We start from the raw sequence: 20,228 nt of genomic DNA on the forward strand, positions 1-20,228 counted from the left end.
ATAATATCAGTAAAATGAGTAAATATTTCAGTTATAGATTCATCATGTTCTATTTTAAAAAGTTCATATTTATGCACGAGCATGTTAATTTTGGATTCTTTTACTTGATTAGTTTCTTCATGAGTTACTTCTAATCTATCTCATATTTTCTTAGCAGACATGCATGTTGAAATACGATTGAATTCATTAGCATCTAGGGCACAATACAAGACATTCATGGCTTTAGCATTTAGTTGAGCTATTTTCTTATCAACCTCATCCCATTCTTTTTCGGATTTGGTTGATTCCATACCGTCAATAATTTTAGTGGGTGTGTATGGTCCGTTTACTATGATACTCCACATATCATAGTCAAGTGCTTGAATGAAGATTTTCATCCGAGCTTTTCAATAGGTATAGTTTGATCCATTGAAAAGTGGAGGTCGGTTAGTGGACTGCCCCTTGGCTAGAGAAGTGCCAACTTGAGTTGCCATAGATCTTTAGCTCTTTGATTGGTTAAATCAAAGTAGGGCTAGAGCACCGAGCTCTGATACCACTTGTTGCCCAGCTATGCAATCCAAGAGGGGGGGTGAATTGGGTTTCTAAAAATTTTAAGATTAACTTACAACTTATGAAGAATATTTAACAGCAGCAAGATAAGTAAGGAGAGTGTAGTTAATGCACGGGTAATGGTTGGATGCAAGAATGCAAGAGAATAAAGAAGTTTGAAAGGAGAGCAATTAGGCACAACACAAATAAGAGGATTTATAGTGGTTCGGTGCCAATCTTGCACCTACATCCACTCCCCAAGCTCCTACTTGAGAATTTCAATCCACTAAATTGTATTCAACCTGAATACACTCGTCAGAACCTCTGACTCTAGCTATTTCAAGCTAGAACACTTATTTTTTGGGTACAAGCCAATCCAATACAATCTGATTCAAGGTTCGGATCAACCTTCCCATGTTTTGAAACCCTTCTAAAATAAAAAATAATGACTCAAAAAGAGTATTATAATTAACAGCACAGAAATACAAATGAAGCTCCTTTAATAAGTGAATAAGGTATTAAATACACTTTACACAATTTTAAAGAAAGCTCTTTCTGATTTCTTCAAGGTAGTTGGAGACTTGAATAAGCACTTGAAGAGTTGGTGAGCTTGAATTAAAAGCTTCTTGAACGCTTTAAGTGGGCTCTTGCTTAGGGTTGAAAAGATGCTTGAAGAACCTTTTTCAAAATTTTTCTCTTCTTGTTGATTCTCTCCTTTAAATGCCTTTTTATAACTTTAAATAATGGTGGAGAGTAATCTGGACTGAAATAGAGCCATTAGAGCACATTAAATGAGCATTAAATACAATTGAAACGGGTTAAAAACTAGCCATTGCGGAACTTTTCGTCACAGGGGTCGACTCATAGGGTCGACTCATGCTTGTGGGTCGACTCATAGGGTCGATCTCTGTGGAACAGAATAGAAATGACTGTTCTATAAATTTGACCTGCGAAGTAGCAGAGGTCGACTCATAGGGTCGACTCATGCCAAGAGGTCGACCCATGGGGTCGACTCACGAAGAGTGCCAGCCAAACTTTTAGCGTGCCGTTTAGTCCTTTAAGCCATGAGTCGACTCATGGGGTCGACTCAAAAATAAAAACCTGATTTTTTTATGAAATATACTTTCAAAAATATTGAAATTTCTTTCAATAGATTGTACGTCTTCAGTTCTTGTTCTTGAGGCTTCTAAATCAGGTCTTGACAAAATTATGATTTTGCCCCTGAAATGCAATAAGTTTTTTTCCAAGCCAAAATTATTAGTAATCCCCTCAAATACTTTGTAATCATCAAAATCAATTCAAGGAGCAACAGATATGATCTGAAAGATCTTCAAAAGATCTTCTGAAGTGGGAGCAGCAGCTTCTCGACAAATCCCTGCAGCCTTCTGATCAGGGAGCCACCACGCCTTGGACAAGCACCAGATGGAAGCCCAACTCCTTGGATGTAAAGAGGGGAGAGAGAGGACCAAAGGAGACATAGAGAAGTGGAGGGATATCAGGCTTTTGCTAGGTATTGAGCAGATTCTCTAAACCCTAGGCGTAGACAGGGTTTAAATAGACCCTATTGCACCACGCAGTGCCACATCATTCGACCAATCAAAAAATTCTAATTAATTTTGAAAAAATTTTGATTGGTAGAGTGATGTCATCTGATCATATTAGATAAGAATCTCCACAATCCCTCCTACTGTTGGCACCAACACTGGATAAGCACAGTGAGATTTGTGCCCCACAGTCCAAGTTGATCAAGGGATCAGAGTCCTCATCTCATGGGACTCTATTCTTATCCACTTGGGGTACACGCCATATCTGATTATGGCACCCACTTTAAGGTCTAATTTAGCAGGTGGATACTCTACAAAAAATCTCCAATGATCTCTTGCCAAGTGGCCTTCAGTCCAAGGTCTATGGGTCAACTTTTGACCAATGTCCTAAAACGAAAATGGCAGGTGACAGGAATTAGCAGGTGTTGTCTTAAGTTCATCTCATAAATTAAGATAAGTCCTTTCTGAGCTGGACTGGCTCCAGTCAGACTATGAGAAATCTTCTCAAAGTTTTCTGGATGAGTCAAATCACATTTGGCTCAGTCGAGATAGAAAAGATTACATGAGAAGAAAGTTAGGCTCAATCATGTGCTAGCATGATTTTCTTGAACCTAATTGGATCTAATCCAAATCAATCAAACTGGACTAGCTCAATTGATGATATCCAGACCCTAACTCTTATTTGTGTGACTCAGTTAGGTTTATTTCTGTATGATAATGAGATATATCGTGATCTCATCATCGACATCATCGAAACTCCTTTCGATGGATCAGAACTCTTTTGATTCAGACAATTAGAATGATCGATCATCAAAATCATTCTAATTGCTCCCAAAATCCTCCAGTGACATCTAGCAGTATATGGTGACAACCCATCAGAAATGAAGATGAACCTCTCGGTGCAGCTACCTGTGTGATTGAGTTCCTCTATCATGAGTTCCGACTGAATTAGGGTTAAGGTGAATTTGTCAAACCCAACATCAGCCATATGAATCAATTGATCGATCCAAGTCCGATGTGAAACTCCAATGAAAAACTCTTTTCCATTATTTCACTCTACCATGGCCATGGGCTTAAGGACTCGATCTTTCGATCATCATAGAACTACTCCTCTTATCTATTGAGGTTGATAGATCCCATCTTGGTGCAATCTGGTTTCTATAATGAATATGCTAAAGCCAACATACACCTCAAGATTCTGAATGGCTAGGAGATCGAGTTATGGTGTAGTCAAACTATAATATACTCAAGGTGAACTATCGATGTACCTCAGGTCAAAGAACTAGACACACAGCTGCAGCATCGAGCTAGTCATCGACGAGAAGGTAGACTTCCTTATGACTGCTCGAGATGGTCACGCTCAGTACTCTCATTCTCAACAAATACCTGTACTCTCACTCCAGTATCTCCACACTGTAGATTCAAGACTCATCTATCCTAAGAAAGCGATCGTACACCAACCTTCCGGATCGATCACCATCCTCGTGATGATCCTATGATCAGGAGCTGTTTATGAGTTAGTTATATAAATTCATGCCTTAAATTTTTAACTCTTGAAAATATGAATTAACATTTCTACTAACTCAAAGGATGTATCACAGATATAATGTATACAATGTGATAGTAGAAAAATTCTTTTATTCATTTATAGTCAAAATTATAAATTTGCCCTTATATTTGTACAGGAATGTGTCAGCCAATCTGGCATCTAGGGCACACATCTAACATACCAAACTTAGAATATTGTTGGCTCATTCACTCTTTCTAATAAAAGGTGACTAAGTCAATTATGCTAAAAATAGGCTTCAGTGATATTATCTAATTTAGAATGCTAGTTAGATGTGTACTTTACACTAACAGGCTATGATATTGAGTTTATGTCATTTTCAATTGTCCACTCATTATTGCAGTATCATTCACAACGATATCACAATAATCATTCTTATTGACACTATCAATAAGATTGGACAATAGTGACAATCACTTAAAATGACATTTTCTGAATTGAGAACAAGCTTGATGATTCCTAATATTAAGACTGGAATAAACTTCCATCTCTTACATTTAGGAGTTCTCTTATCATTTTCAAACCTTCTACTATCCTGAAATCTTTTGCAATAATTTACAAACATGATTTATACTGTCGATATCCTATACCCAGATAGTAGTATTACCAATAGAGAAACTTCAATGAGTTATCATATAACTATCTTGACCAGCAACCATTTACTGATTTCTCTTTTAAGCTTGTTTGGGTTAGCCTGAGACTTCTTGATCAATTCGCTCAAAAATTATACTCAACTTCTGATACTAACTATCGAAGTTAGATTTGATAATATTTTCACTGTCTAACAGTGAACAGAATGATAATATTTTAGCCATTTCTGAAAATAAAATAATTGACCTATTAGTATATGAACTATTTTAAACCTAAAGACTTGGACTTTAGTTTAAAAATTCTTCTACTATTTTATACGAATTGATAGCCTCTACCTCTAATTTGAGAAATTACCTTAATTTCTTAGTGGGTACTAGAATCTATACAGACTGCATATAAGTCCGAGGATGACTCGATCAACCCATATGTACCTATGGGTAGGGTCTCAACTAATTATTTCTCCAAACAGCTTCTAGTATTTAATTTAGCCTCAGATTTTATTTTAGTAGGTGATGGGCCTCCAATGAAAGTCTCGATTAGGTCAAACCATTAACATGAACCTACTAAGTGATTCTAGCCAAAAAATGATCAGGTCCGAAGATAGCTCGGTCAACCCAACCATTCATCAGATAGTTCAATAGAGTCATCATATGATGAATGATAATTCTATCATTCAGAAAGAACACCAGATGGATGGTGCCTACAATGTTAATCAGAAATAATGGATCCATTATCATTCACCTTAATGAAAAGTTATGATTTAGTTATCACTATAACCAGCTCATTTTAGAGACCTAATAATTTAGAGGATTTAATTAAGTCACTGAATCAGATTAGATCAAGTCATTTAATCAAGTCATTTTAGCCCACTGACTTCATCAAGTCATTCAATCAGCAGACCCTCCCACTGACTTCATCAAGACACTGAATCGGATTAGATCATGCTGATTGAACTGGCATCTAAATCAGTCACATTGATCAACTTTAAAGGCATGGGCTAACTCGAATCACTTAACGATCTAATCAAAATCTAATTCACCAAATTGGCCTGTGGGAGGGTCTGCTAAGTTTGTCTTAGACACTACCAAAATGGTCAAGTAAGCCACTCCCAATTGAAAACCACCAATCAAAATGCCAAATTACCTTAGACACTAATTGATTAACTAGTTTCGATTTGACCAACTTAGATTCGGATTCAATCACTAAGCCACAATCAAGATCTATTTGGTCTAATCAAAGATATAGACTTGACCATCTACAACTATTGTATTAGAAAAATCTTGATTAATCTAATTCAATATTTAGTTAGACTTAATCAATTTCTTTACATGGTCAATCAAATCTTTGATTCTAACCTTAGGTCTAACCCAATTAAAGAGAAGGATCTGATTTGAGCTAACCTATGCCTCATGTTTTATACAACGTCATTAGATCTCGAATCATAATTCTAGACCTATTCAGTTCAATACTTAATTCTTAATTAAGTTTGTGCATCAACATGGTTAAGATTTTGAAATAATTTCTTATGTAAACCTTTTACATTAAATTATAAAATCTTTTAGATCAAATCTAAATTTTAAGTCAAAAATAATTTTGATTAATCAAAATTAGATGTAACTAGTTTCTTCACAACTTACTTCACATACAACAACACCTAGGATTTCAAGATCTAGGATTTTGAAAAAAAATAAGTTTTCTCCTTTCATTTTCTTCTTCATGAGACTTCACTATGGCACCCCTACACACTATAAGAGCACCCCATTGAATGAAAAGAGAGGATCATGTAATCCTATTTGCTCCTATGATCGGACGGCCTGGTGATTACCCAATCCGAGTACTTTGCTACTCAAAATATCTAATCTAATTCACATATCATATATGCAAAAATTTAGATCTAATCTAAATTATATTAGATCTGATGTTACATTAGATCATATCTAAAAGCAGATCATAATACATCTCATGCATTACTAAATCTAGATTTTAACTCTACATGCATATATGTTCATGTCATAACGAACCTTCACTCTGATACCAGTTGAAGGGAAGCGTGGTGGTTTTGTGCATATATTTTTAAAAATTTACAGTGAAACATATATAGATTAAATAATTTAATCTATAATACATGCATAGATCAAATCTAAAACTACCATACAGGATCTATGACATGAACTAATATACATGTATGTAAATTTGAAATCTAAAATTCAGCAAGTATAGATCATATCTATATATAATTAGATCATATCTAAATTATATTTAGATCATATCTAAATATGAATTGAGTTTAAAACTTTATACCAGAGTGTAAGTAGTAAATCATCATATTCAAAATTCATAGTAATTGATTCTTCATGATGCTTGAAAGTCACACACGTGTCCGGCCTCTACGGGTATCCACACGAAGCCCTTATGCTGATCGATGATCCCGAAAATGCTAGCTCATGAAGATACCATACTTTGGCTGATCTAAAAAGAACATGATAAAGATGAAGAATAAGGAGATCCTCTCCTTTTCTTTTAGATCCATGCATCAGATCTCTATAAGAGAGATCAAGAGAAGAATCCTTTCTTCTCAATTCTCCCATGCACAAGAGAGAACCTTTCTCTCTTCTTTTCACATCTTTAAGAAGAACTTTTTTTCTCTGATTTTTTATAATAAAAATCAAATTTAATCTAATTTTTTATACTAAAAATTATATAAATTTTTATATTTTAAAAAAATTCAAAAGAGAGACCCAAGAGAAAAACCATTCTTCTCTCTTCTTCTCCTTTTACTCCTTGATCTAGAATTCTAAGAAGCCCCAAACACCCAACTAGATTTTTTTATATTTCTTCTCTAAATCCTCATATTAAAAATTAGATCCAATCTAATTTTTATCCTAAAAAAATAAAAAAAATATATGAAAGAAGAACTCCTTCTTCTCCAAGGCTGCGCATAAGAAAGAAGATCCTTCTTCTTTTTTCTTTTTCTCTCATTGGAAAGAACTTTTCTTCTCTACTTTTTTGCTATAAAATCAGCAAGAGAATCTCTTTTTGATGCCCAAGAACTAGCAATCAATCTCTCATAAAATCACTCCAAGATGGAAAGGAGAGGAGGGGGTTGGCGTGTGGAGTTTGGGGCGTCCAACTCTTGGACACCCTCGTTCTTTATTTTTCTTTTGGGCGACACACAAGAGAAGGGAAGCCTTCTTTCATGCACGGAAAGGAGAAGGGGTGCAGCTCTTTATGATGGGCATGGGATTTCTCAACGTGAAGAGAGGTGGGGCGTGAGAAATTATAAATAGGTTGAGGTGTTGAATTGGTTAAGTCATATTCCAAATAGGGCTCATGCATCTTGCTCCAACTCTAACTAATCCTTGGACTAATCCTAACCAATTTAAGAATTAGTTATAATAAACTAACTAATTAGGTCCTAGCCCAATTATAAAACTAATTAAGCCCCAATCTAATTGAGAATTAGTTAAATTAAAACTTCATTGATCTAGAGATTGATTCTTAATGGATATCAGAGAAGCTATTTGATAATAGGGCTTGATCCAACTAAGCCTATTATCCAACAGAGTTTGAACCAATCAAAATCTATATAAAACTAATTAAATCTTATTCAACTTAAAATTTGAGTTATATCCCTGAGATCAATTGAAACAAACTCTATTATCCAATAGAGATGCATCCAATCAATCTAAAGCCAACCTAATTGAATCTAATTCAATTAGATCTGATCCAATCTCTATTGCTCAATCAAATTGAGCTAATTAATAATCATATTGTTAATTAATTATTTTTTTAATTTATCAACTATTAATAAATAATTTATTATAATTTTTATAAAAGATTAATCATCAATCATATTGATAATTAAATCCTTCAATGATTCATAATCGTCGATCAGTCATTTAATCAGACAGGTACTTCTATGTGTGTGACCCTATAGGTTCGAACCTAAGTCAGTAGCACAAGAATAATTCCTGTACTAATCGATGTTACCATCTAGCAATAGTTTTCAACATCCGGATAGGCCAAATGTATGCCCAGCAATACTTTAGAACCCATGTGGATATAGTTACCGTATAATTCATCTCTTTGATACTTGATGCTCAAAGATGACTAAGGGTTAAACTGTCAACCCAGGAAGAGTGGTCCATATTGTGTCTCAACCTCAAAAATCCTGTGACTCCTCACTAAGACTACTTTGATCAAAATTTTGTTAAATTGAAACACAGTGATACATCATCTTCAATTTTACTTGAAGCGGTCAATCCCATCTTGACTCATATTCAGACTTTACAAGTACTTGACTGTACCTAAAAATCTTCCGTCATTGAATTAGAAATTTGGATAGTCTGGCACCAAAATATAATGAGTTACTTGCAAGTCACCGAGGCAGTCTTAGATCAAAAAGACACTTATACCCATATCCCATTAAAGCAACTCTTGATAGCAAAATGCTCTGAAAGTAGTCACACTCAGTGAAATGTACTCCTACATATCATCCGTATGCCATACTCGTGTCACCACATATCTTGGTTTAGAGGACAATCAACTAATATGGTACACAATGACCTACACTTGATACAATTATCATCCTTGTAACAATTGTTTCATTTAATCACGAGCTGGATTTAAGAACCACACGATAAATCCTCCTTCATCATTTTAGAAGTAGCTCTAAGGACTTCATCGTAATATATGAGTTTTATTTTGGAAGATGTATTCCTTATGATGAATCTGTCAGATAACATTTATCATTTTATCATTCATATATATTTATAAAGCATAATTATCTACAACCTAGATGATTGGCTTTAAGACATATTTTCCAACACTCCTTGGTTGACAACTGAAAGCATATCCCTGCTTCTCCAAGTAACCCATAGATATCAAATTCTTCTTCAGTTTCGATACATGCTTCACATTGGTAAGTATCCGTATAACTCCATCATACATCCTCACCCTGATAGCACCAACACCAGCCACTCTACTTGCATGATCATCTCCAAGACTCATACTACCACCATCTGATTTTTTATAGAAGGCAAACCAATCACGATGTACAATGCAGTGGTGAGAACATGCTGAATCAAGTGTCCAATGACTATCAAACTCTGCTGTCCTATTTGATACTACTAGTACATCATCTCCACTATCTTTAAATAATAGAGCACCACTCTCACTGATCGATCCAACCTTGTTCTTCTCCTTCTTATTCTTAAGAAGTAGATAATTCCTCCTTAGATGACCAAGCTGATGACACTTGTAGCATTTCACAGTCTTCAAATTTCTTTGAGACTTTGATCTATCCTTAGACTTATCTCGAGTCTTTTCCTTAGATCTCCCTTGCCTCTCATTCAGCAAGCATCTCTGAGTTAGGGTTACCTTTACGTAGCTTCTCTCACTGCTTATTCAACCTGAGAACTCTAACCATTTTTTCAAAATTCAAGGTCTCTTTTCCATACACCAAAGTAGTGATGAGACCATCATAAGAAACTAGCAACGACCACAATAACAGAAAAGCTCTATCCTCCTCATCTATCTTCACATCAAGGCTCATGACATCCTAGTAAATTTGATTGAATTTTTGGATGTGGACAATCAGATCTCCTCCTTCAGGCATCCTCAAACAATACAGTTGCCTCTTCAACCATAACTTATTTGTCATATTCTTACCTATGTATGTGTTCTCAAGTTTCTTCTAAAGCCCTTTTAGTGTGGTCTCTATGTTAATCTCAGGCAAAACCTTATTAGCAAGGTACATTCTAATTGTGCTAAAAGCTATTTTCTCCAATTCCTCCCAATCTTCAACAGAAATCTTTTTAGGCCTATCCCTAATCAAGACCTTATAGATTCTGTTCTGAACTAATAGATCCTTCATCCTTTGCTGCCAAAGGGTGAAATTTCTCTTACCATCCAACTTTTCAAAGTTTGTCTTAAGGGTACTTGACGCCATTCCTCACAGATTTCAATTCCACACAAGGAAAACCCACAAATCTATGTAATTATAGGTAAAACAAGATAGATTACTCAAGATCAAGATAGATCCTTATCCAAATCAGGCATCCAAGACCTTTTCTCCATCAGATCTAGCTCCAGAGCTCTGATACCAATTGTTAATAGGTTCGAATCTTCTCTTATTGATTGTAGATCACAAAAGCAACAGCAAGGATGGGAGAAAAATCTTGATGGCGGATCAGATCAGGCCTAGAAGAACCTTAGGCATGAGGAAGAAGAGAAGAGAAATATGAGAGAGAGAGAGAGCAATTAGGGAAAAAAGACTTCTATTCTGATTCTATTCCATTCTATCAAAATTATATACAAAATTGTATATATACATGGTCAATTTGATCCAAATCAAGGAACTCCCCCAGCTAAACTAATTTGGTACAATTTCTAAGCCCATATACACCCTTGTCTTGCCTTGCACACCCATTAGACTAAATCCCTAGTCTAATCCTTGGATTAGCTCCTTAAGATCTATAAAGTCAAGGTCTTAAGTTCCTAGAATTGAACCCAATTCTAGACCAAAATAAAATCCTAAAAGTCTTCTGTCCGTGCCGTCGAGCCGGCTCTATCAGGATCTGAGCCAACTCTGGCATGCCTTCCCATAGTGTGCCAGAAAATATTACTTTCTGTTCTCCTATCAGAGCTGGCTCTCTCGAGATTTGAGCTGACTCAATCTGGATTCGAGCCAGCTTGACTTATAGTCAAGCCAACTCGATAGCTGTGACATTCACTGATGCCAGAAACATAGCTCTCTATCCACTGTCCATCTCTTTCAAAGCTCGAGCTGACTCGATTGCTGGCTGATGCTCCTGATGCTTTCTTCATACCTTGTCCTTTTCTCATCAATTTTCAAAGCTTGGAAGCACCATACCTGAGCTCACAAATAATCCTATCACTATGCATAACCTTCAGGATTCTATCATCAGCTATCCACCTATACCTTTTTGAATCCAGTCTATTTAGTAAGATAAGATTCTATCTGAAATTAGATATGTATTAGATCTCTCCCAATCTCCTCACTGCACCATCATATATTTTTCAGCTGACCATCCCGATACCTCTGATCGTACAGCTCGATCCATCTAGTAGATGAATAGTGCCACTGCTCTCCAAAAAATTGAACAGCTCCTCTCTGCAATATATATAATGGGTGCATGCAGAATCTAAAATTTACTACTGAAAAAAAGTAGATATCTCATCAAATATCAATAGAACATAATCCTCTGACTCGCTACTGGCCGTCACTGTAGTAGCCCTAGTCTGATCCCAAAGTTATGGGCAATCTATGACACGATGTCCTAACTCATCACATCGATAGCATCTAATCTTACTAGGGTCCCTCATGTTGGACCTAGATCATCCTCCTTACGATCCTCTGTCGCACTATCTGCTATCACCTGCTCCTTCAGAAATCGTCAAAGCTAAACTATCGTCATCTGAACTCGAAGCTAGGTTCTCCCTCCTGAGAACCTCATTCTAGAGAATCATCGTGGTGACTTCATCCATCTTGATGGTGCTCTTCTTCACTAAAAGAATAGTTATCAAGGACTCATACAAAGGGAGAAGTGATGCTAGCAAGATCAATGTCCTAGTCTTCTCTTCAACCTTCTCACCTACATTGAGAAGATCGGTGAGAATCTTTTGGAAGTGGCTAAGATGCTCCTGCATGCTCTGTCCCTTGTCCATCTGCAGTTAGCAGAACTACCTCTAGAGGAAGAAAGTGTTGGTGAGAGATTTTGGCATATACATCTCCTCGAGCTTCGACCATAGCACTGTTGAAAAAGTCTCATCAAGTATATAAATCACCACCTCATCCATTCGATACAAATAGATGGTACTCACTGTCTATATCTATAGCCGCTCCCAGATCTTCTCCTCCATGATGTCTGGCTTCTTTTTATACAAGAGAGCATCGATCAATTTATGTTGGATGAGCATGTCTTTCACTCTCACTTGTCACAAGGAGAAATTATTTTTCCATCGAACCAATTGATCTCTATCTTGATTGTGCTTGTCTTCTCCATCTTCAATCTCGATCAACACCACCTCTGTCTGGATCATCTGGTACGGCCACTTGTCCATGATAATCAGGCTCTAATACCAATTATTATGCTTTGATACCACTTGTTGGGGGCAGAAGGAAGAAGAAAGAGAGAGAAAAATACCATAAATAAATCAAGATAATATAGATTGGCCTTAAGTTTACATCCATAGGGCATGCAAGCTTCACTATGAGAGAATGAAAATAAACAAATACAAGAGAAACTCACCGCTCAACCCCTATATAAAGATCTTTTGACAATAAGCTCCAAAATCCTCATAAAATCTCTTTGAAATCTCTAAAAAGTCTCTCTACATGATCAGGATGTCACCAACTATTCTATACAATAAACAACTCATCAATCAGAGCTATATGAGCTCCAAAAACTCCAAAATAGTAATTTTCTAGGATATCAAGTCCAAAACAAACCCTAGAACCCTTCTGGATCATTCGATTATGATTGGCTCGAACCAAAGCCATCCGATTGTGCAGATTATGAGCCCATAGCCCTTATCAGAGGTGGATCCGATCCCAAACATTCGATCCCGATCGACTGCGACATCAACCATCAGATCGCACCATTTCTTCGATCGTTGGATTTCCACAAGATTGCATCTGGTTCATTGGATCTCAAAAATGCTGGAGCCATCGATCTCTCACCTGATTGCATCGAAGCTGTCTAGTCCACACATAGTTGGTAGATTGTGCCAAACCTTGCGATCCACGGTGGACCGCGATACCTCTGCGGGCCTCACCCGTGCGTTTGGGCCAACCCATCATTGTGGCCCACGAGAGCCACATGCCTGTCTAGGCCTAACCCACTCCTTGGCGGCTTGTGCCAACTCATGGGCCCCTCCGACATCCCATAGGCCATACCATATGCTCCCAACCTTCTCTCGCATGTTTCTCCTTCGTCTAGACTCTGTTTAGGCTATTCTTGAGCTCGTTGGATTTCATTCATCATCCTGAATCTTATTCTTAATTTATTGTAGATTGAATCTCAAGATATTTTTCTCAAAACATCCAACCCAATATCCGATCCAAACTCTATCCAAACTATTTTAATATTTTTAAAATATATATATATATATATTATTAAATATATTTTATCAATTATCACCACTAGTTACTAAATCTTGACTTAATCATGAAGAATATTCTGACCAAATAAAGGCTTAAAAATATTCATATGATCACAAGATACACCAACATGATTACTATTTTCGGTATATTTTAAATTTAAACTTGAATTTCAAACATCAATTATTGATAATAGATTTAATTATTGTTTAAGTCTTTTTAGAACTTAGAACTTAGATGTGCTTTTTTAAAATTATGTTTTTATTTTTATTTACTTCACAAGTGTTGGAACTAAGTGTTGTTGTTGATTGTTTGGTTCTATTAAATTTATATTACATTTAAATTTTATTTAAATTAAATGTGGAACTAAGTATTGTTGAATTAAACATTGTCAAATTTTATTTACTTAAGGCAGTTAGAATTTTATTTTGATTGAACATAGAACTAAGTGTTGTTTAATTTTATTTGTTTAAGGCAAATATGATTTGTGGAAGGATAGTATGGCTTTAAAGTTGATAGAAATAAAAAAAAAATGCTTAATGTGACTCAAGTGGATTCGGACTGGGTAAATCTGAATTACTCGATATCTGATTGAGATGGATTTGGGCAAAAAAAATCCAGTCCTGATAGTGTTTGGGCTGGGTTTGGATAGATTATTGGGTATTTGAGTTTGGATTTGGATAGTTAGAAATTAGTCTCGAACCTGGTTCGATGCCATCCCTAATCCTATGAGATTTTGAGCCCAACTATCCAAATAGGCTCTTAGTCAAAACCCTAATCCAAATTGCTACATCCTTGTAGATTTACATCTCCACCATGATAGCAAAGCATAATAATCAGTAGAGCCACCAAGATGTCACGCATCCTCTTTATCACACTCCAATGAGCAAATCCCAAATTACTTCAAAAAAACTAAATAACTCAATAGCAAAGCATATGTTATATCAAGTGCACAATATAGCATATATCAAATTCCCAATAACACTTGCATATGGCACCTTAGCCAACTATTTCTTTTCAACATCTATCTTATAGCAAAGATTAAGGCTCAAAGTGTTTTCCTTTTCAATAGGAGTGTCAATAGATTTGAAATTGTGCATCTTAAACTGCTGGAGTTTCTTCCTTATATATCTTTTATGACAAGAAAAGATTCATAGAGCAATCCCTTGGATCGTAACTCCGAGTATAAAACTCACTTTATCCATATCTTTTACTTCAAAATTAAAGGATTATCACTCTTTTGTTGTGACAATCATCTCTGTATCATTCCCAACCAATATAATATAGTCAGTATACAAAGAAAGGATAAGTGTGCCCTTCTTAGACCATTTCACATGTATGCAATGATTTCCTCAAGCAACATATATAAACCCATTGGAAGTAATAACTCGATAAAATTTGAAATACTACCACCTAGATGATTGTTTTAGGTCATAAATGGAATGTTAGAACTTACAAATTTGATTTCTTAATGTAGATCTAGCCAACTATAGCATCCTTTCAATCTTGATGAGCAATTACAAATCAATTAATTCTTCCATCACCATCTCTTCTGAACTTGATACAATATCCATCTGGCGAATTTTTTTTTTTTACTTTAGATCTTCTTCCTCATTCAATTGATCCGTGAGCTAACCAATCTTGCCATACTCCAAGGGGGTGTTTGGTTAGGGTAATTAAGGTTTGGGATAGAAATCAGAATGGATGACTCTCATTCCAAGTATTTGGCTAGGGAGAATCCTACTTTGATTCCCATTCCAGAGGAGAATGGGAGTGATCCATTCTTTTCTGTAGCCGAATCTGATCTCACTTCAAGGGAGTCAAAATCTCATCCCACTGGAATGAGATTAAAAAAAAATTTCATCAAGTGTGGGACGTGAGGTGCGAGCGCCATGGTCAGGGGAGGGAATGTAAGAGGGAGAGCTTGGGGAGGAGGTTGGAGGGGACATCGGCGGTGACGATGGAGGGGCAACAGCGGACAAAGCGACGGAGCTAGGGGATGGAGAGGTTGGCTCGGTGGTGCAAGAAGTCAAGGACGGCATCGGGCTTCATCAGGGAGATAAGTGGGGAGGTGGGATCGAGAGCGGAGAGGAGGCGCCGGCGTTAGATTTGAGGGAAGAGAATGGAGGAGCCATGGACCACCAAGGGATTGGAGGGATGGTGGTGGCTCGAAGGAGATGCGAGCCGCCAGTGGGGGGGGCGGCGTGGGGGAGCTGCGGACCACCAAGGGTTTGGGGGAGTGGGTCAGAGAAAGCACTGGTTTAATAGGGGTGGGGGTAGGGGAGGGGGTGGCACGGAGAAGCGGAGGAGGTGCGGGGGGTCGGGGGGTGGTGGTGGTGGTGGCTCGGAGGAGTGGCGGGCCATGGGTGGGGGTTGGGGGGGTGCAAGAAAGCGGAGGAGGCATGAGGGGGGCTAAGATGTGGCACGAAGGAGACACCGGGGGCCAGGGGGAAGGGGTGGGGGGCAACACGGAGGAGCCACAGTTCGCACCAACGGAGGTGGGGGGTTAAGTGCAGTGATGCCATGGAAAGAGAGAGGAAGATGAAAGGGAAAAAAAAAATCTCCCCTCACCCCTTTATCTTATTAAAAATAAAATAATAATAATAAGATTATTATTATTAAATAAAATATTATTTTTAAAAAATAATATTTTTGATTTCAATTCTTTTAAATGAATCAAATAGTAACAATGAGAATCATCCATTCCGATTCTAATTTCGATCACGAACTAAATGCTTCAGGGGATTAGGCCATTCCGATTCTGATTCCGATTCCAATCCATTCCGATTCTGACTCCCATTCTGATTCCAATCATGAACCAAATACCCCCCAAATTTTTCAAGCTTAGTCCAGTGCCTAATTGATTAACCTTCCACTTCTTCAAATCTTCCTCTTTGAACCAATTTTGCTCTTCTTTTAGAATTTTTGGAAAAGCTTGAACCACAACTTACTATTCAGATAACTTTTCTTTGAGATGTCTTACCTTGCTAGATCCTAAGTGGACAACTACAAGAGTATTCCATGCTTTCTTCATCTTCTTTATATTCTGAATATGAAGATAATTTTCTCTACCAACTATAACTTAGATAATGCACATCACCTTCTTAGATTTTATATTTTGCCTTTTTCTTGCAACCTCGTTAGCAAGATTATCTGTTGGCATTGTCTTTAACATTTTTAAGATATCCTATAAAGTTTGTTCCACTAATTATATTTTGACCTCAAAATTAGATAATTAGTATTATTTAACTTAAGGAGACAAGTTATAGCAAAAGTAGCAATGTTCATATGGGTGTAGTCAGCCATCCTAATCCAAATATCAAATTACAATAGAATCCACATATTTGCATATATGTAGAATGACTTATTGAAAGTTCTAGAGTTTTGCCAAATAATTATCTTCAAAACCATCAACAATCAAGTTGTTGCTTTGAAAACTATTCTCCAAACTAATCAAAGTTGCAAACTTTAGCCACACTTCAACCTCTATTTGACACTATGTAGAATGGCATGTTACTCAGTGTAGATCAAACATGCTAACTTAAGATCCGAAACAAAGACTGATTAAATCAAGTAATAATAGTAGAAGAAACAATTTAGAAGATTAAAATAAATTTATTTGAAAGAAAATAAAGATCAAAATAATACGTCTGGGTCCTACAATGAGGCCTCATGAAAACTCTCCTACCTCTCTTCACATAACTTTTTCTTCTTTCCATTAAGTTTGAGAGTCATACTTTTTCTCATGACAAAACACAAACATCACCATCTCTAAAAACAACATCATCACTATTTCCACTAAAAACTAAATGCAACTATATTTAGCCTAAAGTTCAACATAACTTGAGATGGATCGGTGCTAAATAAATTATTAACAAATTAAGGACTTAGCAATGAATCTCAATACATCATTGATCCAGTCTGTCATAATGTAATAATGAGATTTATTTTTCTCTTTACCATTGTTACCACAAAGCTCTGGGTCGATGTGATTGAGGTCAGTCTCCTACCAATGTGGATGAGGTCAGTCTCTTATTGATTTGGAATCTAGTGACTGACTGGAGTACCTTCATCTTGGAGCATCTAAAGGAAGTTCACACTCATCAGAAATTTTCTAGTGGAGATCCTTTAATGCTTAAGTGAGCCGGAGCTTAGGAATAGTAGAAAATGAGAAAGATGGATAGAGTGGGGCTCTCTTTCTCAAAAGAATCATTTAAGAATCCTTAACTGAGGGTCCCCTTTCTCCCCTTTTATATAGAAGGGGAGCAGTCGACCATTGCCATTAAATCCATAACATAATCGAAGAACCTGCTCCCACTTACTAAAGATCGTAGGCATTCGTTACGTGCATTAAAAGATAGGCACATTATTGTGGGCGTTATGCATGATAATCTAGCCCACATTCGCATGGTTGAATAAAACTGCCCCGAGACTTTTTGAGATTCTATTGAGATGAGCTGTTAGTTGAGTAGATCAATCATTGGTGAGGCACCGAGGTGGGACCTCGATCAAATTTGAGGTCAATCGAATGTGCCCAATATCATCCATATTGAAACAGGTCTATGACCAAGTTCAAGATTGGTCTGAAATTGAGCTCTAAGTTGATCTTTATCCGACACTAGGGGTCGCCTCCTTAGTCTTGGCAACTCCAACTGTTTTTAACAATGTAATTCCAGTATTAAGCTCCTCGACTACTTGGTCATCAGGCATCATGTAGAAATAGTGAGACACCTCCTCATCCAAAGACTGAGCTAGATTAGGTGAGAGAATGATTCACTTCTCTCAACAACAACTGTTGCGAATCTGATGAGAAGGACAAGGAAAGAGTGAAGTCACGGGGAAGAAAGTTTTGAAACCAATATAAACAAGTGAGATGATATGGAAGCCTACTGCAAATCAGTTCCTCACCTTTCTAGCCATGCATCACTAGATCACCGTCATCACTGCCATCAATCGGAGAAGGGCCTACTAGAGATCTTTCCAAGATTTCCATGCCTCAAATTTTTAGGATGGGTACAGGAACCCTTTAAATAATGAGGGAGATAGGAAAAAAAGAATAGATGGACTAAATCAGCGTAGTGTGCTACACTTGTGTTTATAAGACGGAGTCCAACTCCACTGGATGCATACACGTCAAAAGATGAACTTTATCCTCACAAGGATTGGATTTTTCTTATTATGGACGTCCTTCTGTGGGTCAAGTTCGGCTTCAGCCTATAATCTAACAAGACCACTCAAGACCACTAGTTTTTTTTTTCTTTTTTTGCTAACAATCAAGAGTAGCAGTTAGGGGCAAGTAATCAAGACTTTTTTTTTCTATGGGTCTCACTTTGTATACAATTTTGGGGCCCACTTGGATAAGCAACATAAGTGATGGCAAGAGATAGGTCCCAAAGGCTAAAGCAGATGGTTAACTTTGTCCCCAAGACCCACTCCATAATAGCGACCACCACAGATTAAAGAAATAGGAAAAGTGTGATCAACTAAAAGGGCCTTGAGCTCTAATTGGATTGCAACTCTTAAATATACTGCATGCTTGACGTTTATCAACAGATTCCTATCTAGCACATATTGATTACCATCTCTCAAGCAATCTAGGGCAAATTTAGTTCACTACTGGAATTGAAATGGATTGGAATGGGAATCCGATTGGTCATATCTCCCAATGCATTTGATTCTGACTGAAATTAGAATCAGTGTCAAGATAGGATTTGAATACCAAGAAAGTGTAGGGATTAGATTTTGGGATATTGAAATATTCCCATTTATCCTAAAATCGAAATGGAAATGTAACTCCCTGATCCAACCGAATGGCTGAAATGAGAGTCATTCATTCATATTTTCATTTTAGAGTCCAACTCCCTCCAACCAAATAAGCCCCTAGTGTGGTCATATTAAAAAAAAATTTGGATGAGGACCAGGCCTAGCTTGCCATTGGTGTTCTATCAAAGAATTTAATCAAATATTTTAGCTTGCCACATGCCCTATCAACATATAGATACATAGGGTGGCTTTTAGATTTAATCTGGTTATGAAAATATAAGGAATAAAATTATAAAACTTTGCAATGGGGCACATAAGGGAAGAGTGGGAATGAGATTAACATAACTAATGAGCAAGCCCATGTGTGGGTTTGTGACTTCTATAATTGAGAAAGGTGGCAAGTGGGAAAGAAATGGATCGAGGAGAAAGGGAGCACAAAAGGAAGGGGCGGAGCTGACTGCATCTCTTGGCATGAGGGACCCTCTATCATGAGGCAATAATGCAATGGTGTGCATCTCTCTTGATCTGTGATTTAAGACACCCCACACACCAGCTTAAAAACCTTTTAACACTACCATTGATGGTGGTCATCTTAGCATGTGTATAATGTGGCTTTCTTAGCCTATAACGCACTAGGTCCCATGCAAGCCGGTGTAGGTACTCAGTGCCAACATCTAGCTAACTCCATGCATGTATCGAGGAACTAGGTTTCCTCTTTTGCATCCTTAGGCAGGCAAAGATTTGCGGAAGAATGACATGCATATCTCTTGATGAAGCTTGTAATATCTATCAATAGTGTATGACGTAAAATGAAATTTTAAAATTTTTTAGCTTTTGATTTGTTAGCTATCTTGCAGATCTCATGGGCTTTGAGCTTTTCATTAATTGATCTCTGATAAAAAGCTAAATATTTGTGCTCTTGGTTGAGCTAAGTCTGTGTCTGGGCTTGAGCTTGAGTTGGTAATTTTGAAGTGGGATCTACACTCATCTACATTGTGACCTTCATCTTCTTTTCAGCTTTTATAATTACTATGTGACTTTATCGACCAAGTTAGCTAGTATGTTTAGTAATGAAATATCTCTAACATTGAGTAATTCTTTGAGCACCACA

The sequence above is a fragment of the Elaeis guineensis genome, chromosome 4 (assembly GCF_000442705.2).
Source record: "Elaeis guineensis isolate ETL-2024a chromosome 4, EG11, whole genome shotgun sequence".
In the NCBI taxonomy this organism is placed as follows: Eukaryota; Viridiplantae; Streptophyta; class Magnoliopsida; order Arecales; family Arecaceae; genus Elaeis; species Elaeis guineensis.